The sequence below is a fragment of the Pinus tabuliformis genome, chromosome 3_1 (genome assembly GCF_031772625.1).
Source record: "Pinus tabuliformis cultivar Carrire ecotype Pingquan chromosome 3_1, CPIR1, whole genome shotgun sequence".
NCBI classification, from domain to species: Eukaryota; Viridiplantae; Streptophyta; class Pinopsida; order Pinales; family Pinaceae; genus Pinus; species Pinus tabuliformis.
The window spans coordinates 40,191,639-40,198,689 of NC_142301.1; positions in this window are offsets into that span (position 1 = coordinate 40,191,639).

A 7,051-nucleotide genomic window follows, 5' to 3' on the forward strand; every position below is an offset into this window, starting at 1 on the left:
ACAATATTCCTTTTACCCCCCCTGGTGTTTCGTCTCCAATGTCTACCTCTCACATGGATGAGACATCTCCTAGAGTGAGTGAGACACTTGTTTTGTCGAATATCGACACTCCTATCCCAGCTACTTCTCCGCTCCCCCCACGCTACAAGTTGTTGAGGGATAAAGTAAGTGCCAGGATCCCTGTTTCGAGTATGTGGGACCCCCACATCACTCCCACCTCGGGATCTTTTGTTTCACAAGTCCACACTACACCTGTCACTTCAGTTCCAATGAATCCAACTGTTTGTGTAGCACATTCAACTCCGGTTGTTAGTGCCGTTACAGCGTCTTCAGCTTTGAACACTGGTGTTGGTCCCCCTCACGGTCAAGTGAGTAGCGGCCAGCCAGCACACACACCTAAAGTCATCCATCCTGCACAAAGTGCACCACCCTCTTCTGGTCCCGTCCCAGGAGGGGGGCCATATGATGCCTATGGACAAGTTGTTCAGGATCCGAATGCGCAAGGTCCATTCTATTATTACGATTCTACTGGTCAATACCTTCATCTTTCTCAACCCTTGCCTACTCAACCTATTCTTGAGGTTTCGGTACCATTATCCGTTGCTTGGAATGCCACTACTTTCCATGGGGGACAAGTAAGCCCTGCACAGCTTCAGGGACTGCCTAACCAAGGCCAGCCATCTTATGTGCAAACCCCCCAAGGGCAGCAATATTATGGCCAATCTTACCCAGGACAACCTGGGGGCCTACAAGGACAACCCTATCAGGGACAACCTTCGGCCGCTGGTGGTCCATCTTTTACTTATCTGACTCAACCTTCTGGTTATCCAGGGCAACCTGGTACCCAGCAAGGCTACCCATCTGGACAACCAGGAAAACCTTACATCCAACAAGGTCAACCTGGTATCCAGCAGGGTTATCCCTCTGGACAAGCAGGACAAGCTTATATTCCACAAGGTCAACCGGCAGTCCAACAGGGGTACCCTTCTGGGCAAAGGGGGCAGCCTTCTATATGGCAGGGCCAACCCACTGCCCAACCTAGTCATCCTTTTGGGCAAGGGGGTCAGCTTTCTGCACAGCAAGGCCAACCCACTACCCAGCCTAGTCATCTCTCTGGACAGGCTGGCCAACCTCAAGGTCAACCGGCCGTCCAGCCCGCTCAACCATGTGTTCTGCAAGGACAACCCTCGGTTGCTCAAGGACAACCTGGTACCCAGCAAGCTCATCCTTCTAGGCAGACGGGTCTGTCCCAAACCCAACCAGGCCAACCTTCCGGCCAGATGGTCCAAGCTCAACCTGTTCAAGGACATCCTTCTGGGCCCCACACTCAAATTGGTTATCAAATGCAAGGTGGATCACAACCCAAACCTTCTTACCAAGCGCAACCTTCTTATCAGGCTCAGTATGGAGCTCAGCAAACGTATGGCTACCAACAACCCCAGGGGCAAACTCAATTTACCCCTTATCAAAATTATCAACAAATGCAGGTCATTCCTTACCAGAATTATCAGCAACAGTACGTTGCACCTGCAGGTCAAGTTGCTAATCCATGGGGTGCTGGGGGGCAGACCCAGGGTCAACTGTCTGCTTATGGACAGAATCCCTATGGACAGAATCCATATGGACAGAATCCTTATGGACAGAATCCTTATGGACAGAATCCATATGGACAAAATCCTTATGGATAGAACCCCTATGGGCAAAATCCCTATGGGCAGAACCCTTATGGGTCAGGCCCATCCGGACAAAGTCCGTGGGGGCAACCAGCACCTGGTTGGAACCCTGGTACTACCTCTCTTCCACAGCCAGAAATGTCCTTTAACCCTCAGTTGCCTTTCTTAGCGACATTGGAACTCCCAAATGTGTCCAAGTTGACGAATGATCCCATTCTTCATAACCCATATTGGCCACCAGTTCCAACTAAAATACCCAGTGATTGCCCAAAATTCGATGGCAAAGCTGGTGAAGACCCTCAAACCCATGTCATGACCTATCACCTTTGGTGCTCATCCAACTCATGGCTTGATGATTCCATCCGGCTCCGCCTCTTCCAAAGGACTCTCACCGGCTCGGCCACTAAGTGGTATATTGAGTTGAATCGCGGAACATTTCAAGATTTCAACTCGCTGGCTATGGCATTCCTAACTCATTTTCAGCTACCCATTCGGTATGAGACAGGGACACATCTCCTTACGTCTCTCAAACAGGACACGGCCACGCATATATCCGATCATATACATGAATGGAGATGGCGTCGTCGCTTGATCAAGTTTTGGATTCCTGATCAACTCCTTACCGATTGGTTCACGACCTCCTTTGTCCCCGCAATCGCGCGAGACATCGCCATGGGATCTTGTGTAACTGAAGAGCAAGCTATCGCGCGTGCTCAGTACCTCGACTTAGTATATTCTCAGTCAGGTACTTTATATGATTATTTGCCAGATGCCCCGAGACCCGGAACATCCAAAGCTTCGCCAAAACCATCTGTTGATGGTGTTATTGGCTCTATAAACGCATCTTCAAAGAAATCATCCGCAAACCCTGGGAAGCAAAAACAGAATGCTTCTAATGGAAACACTTCTCAGGGTAAATCTAATTCTGGAAACACTTCCGAGGTTAACGCCTTTCAGTCCACCACGGCGGCTAAATCCTCGAAAGGGAAAAAGAAAGGGAAAGCCAAGAATAAATCTGAACAGCCCAAACAGGACTCCCCTAAACCTCCACTCGAGGAAGGAGCCAAACATAAACCTAAGTATCCTTGTCTTATCTGTGATGAGGATCACTACACTAAAGACTGCCCCAGGCGGTCCGAAGTTAGTCGATTGTTGAAAGGTGCTCCTGGGACTCCTGCTGTGCTTAAAGAACCTTTCCCTTCACAGCAAACTCAAATGGTGGCAGATCCATTGCAACCCTCTTCTTCATTCGGCTCTCAAGTATTTATGGCTGGGACGATTCCCATCCATGTCACTACTCGAGCAAAAGAATATCCATCTCATGCCGGGAAAGAGCCGGAGGTCCCCTCCAGCGCTCCTCCGTCCAGTTCTGGTCCACTCCACATCGAAAGACCTAGCACTAAGACGACTATCCGACCCCCTCCAAAAGGTGTACTCCGGAAGTCTTCTTACAACCCTAATGCTCGTGTTGCCCAGCACTACAGCATCGTTGAGGACTTAGCTTAGGCTCCGTCTGCTATGTCCGCTTTAGAAGTGCTCGAGAGTTGCCCCTCCCGGAGGAAGTCCTTGCTATCGGCCATCAGTGGCATAGACCCGGCTGACTCGGATCTGATTTCTTTTGATCTCGAGGGTCATACCCCGAGACTGCCTCACCAAATCGCTTTCCTTATACAGGTCATCATCAATGGTAAAACGATTCATCGTACAGTCATTGATGAGGGTGCCTCAACTTGCATCATGTCTGTCGCCTGCTGGAAAGCTATTGGTTCTCCAATGCTAAGCCAGTCTCCTACGACATTAGAAGCCTTTGATGGATGAGAGTCCCGTCCTTATGGTATCCTCCAACGGTTGCCCATCTCCTTGGACGGGAAGACAATAGAAGTAGAGGTCGAAGTTGTCGATGCTAATCTTACCTACAACATCCTCCTCGGACGTAGCTGGACATATGCCATGCAAGCCGTGGCTTCCTCCCTTTTTCGTGTCATTCGTTTCCCTCATCAGGGGAAGATTGTCACGGTGGACCAGCTCTCCTTCTTCGCCTCCTCTTCCGAAGGCAATGTACCTTTCGTGGTTCATACCTCAAAATCATTCGAGAGTGTGGGAGCCAGACTCTTTAAGGATCCCGCCCTAATGGGTGTCTTTCCCCTTCCACCTCTGAATCTCGCCCCTATTAACATGATTTTCGTGCGCTCTGATCTGTGGGTCCTTCCTCCCGCCAATCAGATAGAATCTTGGGGCGATATGATGCCGTTGAGTCCCGCCGAGCTCAACTACGTCGAAATCGTTGCTGCATCGGCTCCCCCCACCCCGAACCTGCTCCTCCGAGCAGTGTTCCTGACTCGTACGCTCATTCCCCTTGGCTTGGAGATGATGCTACTTCGGATCCATAAAAGGAAATATTTCCTTCCGATGAAGCCATTATAGAGACCATGTCTCTTGAGGAACCCCCTTGGTCCGATCACCACCACCGTTCCTCATTCCTCCCTGCCCATCAGGAAATGATCGCCTACCTTGAATGGTTTGCTTCGTGTATCCCATCTCCACCCCTTCAAACACCTATTCAAATTTATCAAGTGTCTTCTGAAGGAAATATGGGAAACATTATGCAGACCCAACCCATCGACATCTCTGTAGTATTAGGGATTGTCGAGCACATTCATATTGGAGTCACTTGTACTCCAGAGGAATTTCAACTCTACACTGATCTATTTCGCTAATTTCGTGATGTCTTCGCTTGGTCCTACGAAGAGATGGCCGGCATCGACCCTAGCATAGTGGTGCATGAGATACCTACGTATCTAGGTGCTAAGCCTGTTCGTCAACGCCTACGCCATGAGCACCCCCGAAAGGCCACAGCCATTAAAGCAGAAGTCGAAAAGCTTCTCAAGGCTGGTTTCATTTACCCCATTCCACTCACGGATTGGGTTTCTAATATAGTCGCTGTGAACAAAAAGCAAGGTACTATTCGAGTCTGTGTTGATTATCGTGACATTAACCGCGCATGTCCCAAGGATAACTTCCCCACACCTTTCATCGATTAGCTTATTGATGAGTGTGCAGGAAGCGAAATCTACTCGTTTATGGACAGTTTTTCTGGGTATAACCAGATCAATATCGCGCCCGCTGATCAGCATAAGACGGCCTTTATCTGTCCTTAGGGCACTTTTGCTTATAAGAAGCTCCCTTTTGGTTTAAAGAATGCCGGTGCTACCTTCCAACGTGCAATGTCCTATGCTTTTCATGACATCCGTCACATTGTACAGCCGTATCTGGATGATCTCCCAGCTCATTCAGTCAAACGTGAGGACCATCCTTCCCATCTTCGTGAAATCTTTCTCCGCTGTCGACACTACCGTATCAGGCTTAATCCTCACAAATGTGTCTTCTGCGTTGAATCAGGCCGACTACTCGGGTTTATCATCTCCCGAGAGGGCATCCATTTGGACCCCCTCAAAGTCAAGGCTATTTTGAATCTTCTTCCCCCTGCTTCTTTGCAGCAATTGCAGAGCTTGCAGGGCAAAGCAAATTTCTTAAGACGATTCGTACCGAACTATGCTGAGGTGGCTAAAGGTTTTACACGGTTATTGAAGTGAGATACACCCTTTCATTGGGATCCTATCGCTCAGGAGTCTTTCGAGCGCCTCAAGGGTCTCCTTGTCTCTGCTCCATTATTGAGACCTCCGAATTATCACCGTGATTATACTCTATATCTGGCCGCCGCCGATACCACTATCGGCATGGTTCTTGTGCAAGACGATGATGATGGCAATGAGCACGTCATATATTACCTTAGCCGCAACCTCTTAGATATGGAAACTCGATACGCTTACGTCGAGAAGTTGGCATTGGCCGCTATTTGTGCCGTCCAACGCTTCTAGCATTATATCTTGTTGCGCACCACGACCGTGATTTCTGATTGCAACCCCATGACATACATTTTGTCACGATAGTTGCTAGGGGGCAAATACTCGAAGTAGATCGTCATCCTCGAAGAGTTTGACTTGGAATTCACTGCTTCCAAGTCTAAGAAGTCATTGGTCTTTGTTGAGTTACTCTGCTCTCTGCCATCTCCTTCTGTACCCTCTCTTTCAGAGGATCATATCCCGGACGAAACTCTTTTTCTGATCAGCACCCTCGATCCCTGGTACGGGGATATTATTATGTATCTGCAGACGTCCTCTTTCCGCCCCGCTGTGCCTAAAGATGCTCGAGGGCGGATCCGCCATCAGTCTCAACCCTACCGTATCATAGGGGACACCCTGTACCGTCTCGGCGTTGACTCCGTCCTCCGCCGATGTCTAACCCTCGAGGAAGCTGAGAGAGTCCTGAATGACTGCCACTCTGGCGCCTGTGGTGGTCACATGTCCGGATATGCCACAGCTCAAAAAATCCTTCGCGTTGGTTATTTCTGACCCTCCATTTTTAAGGATTGCATTCTTTCCGTCCGCTCATGTCATGCGTGCCAGATATACCAGTGGAAGATGCGTGCGCCACCAGCTCCACTGCACCCTGTAGTCACCGTTGCCCCTTTTGCAAAATGGGGCATTGATTATACAACCTGTAAGCCTCGCTCGGCCGGGGGGCATGGGTTTATCATCATTGCCGTCGATTACTTTACAAAATGGGCCGAGGCGATGCCCACATTAACTGAAGACGGTCATACAGTGGCACAATTTTTGTTCAATCATGTTATTACGCGGTTCGGAGTTCCGCGGGCCATCGTCACGGATCACGGAAAGCATTTCCGTAATCACATGATGACCGAACTGACAACCCAACTAGGCTTACGGCATGATAGTTCAACCCTGTACTATCCTCAGTCTAATGGCCAGGTTGAAGCCGTTAACAAGATTTTGGTTACAATGCTTCAACGTACTGTGGACATGCACAAGTCTAATTGGCATCTGATGTTGTTTCCCGCCTTGTGGGCCTACCGAACCTCTGTGAAGGACGCCACCGATTTCACCCCATTTCAACTTGTTTACGGATTGGAGGCTACCCTTCCCATAGAATGTGAAATTCCTTCATTGAAAATAGCCATCGAGTTGCTTCCCAACACTACTCCGGTAGAGGAACGGCTTCTTTACTTAGAACGGTTGGACGAAACTCGTCGCCTAGCCTCTCTAGCTATCGAAGCTCAAAATAAGAGAGTCAAAACTCATTTTGACCATAATATCCATCCTCGTTCCTTTGTTGAGGGAGATCTAGTCCTGCTATACGACCAAGCAAATGACAAGCTGGGGGCAGGCAAACTCGAGCCCATGTGGCTAGGCCCTTACATTGTAAAGAAAGTATTGCAAAAAGGGGCATATGAGCTAGTTGACTACAAAGGTAATCCTCTTGATAAGCCCCGCAATGGGCTGTACTTGAAAAAGTAC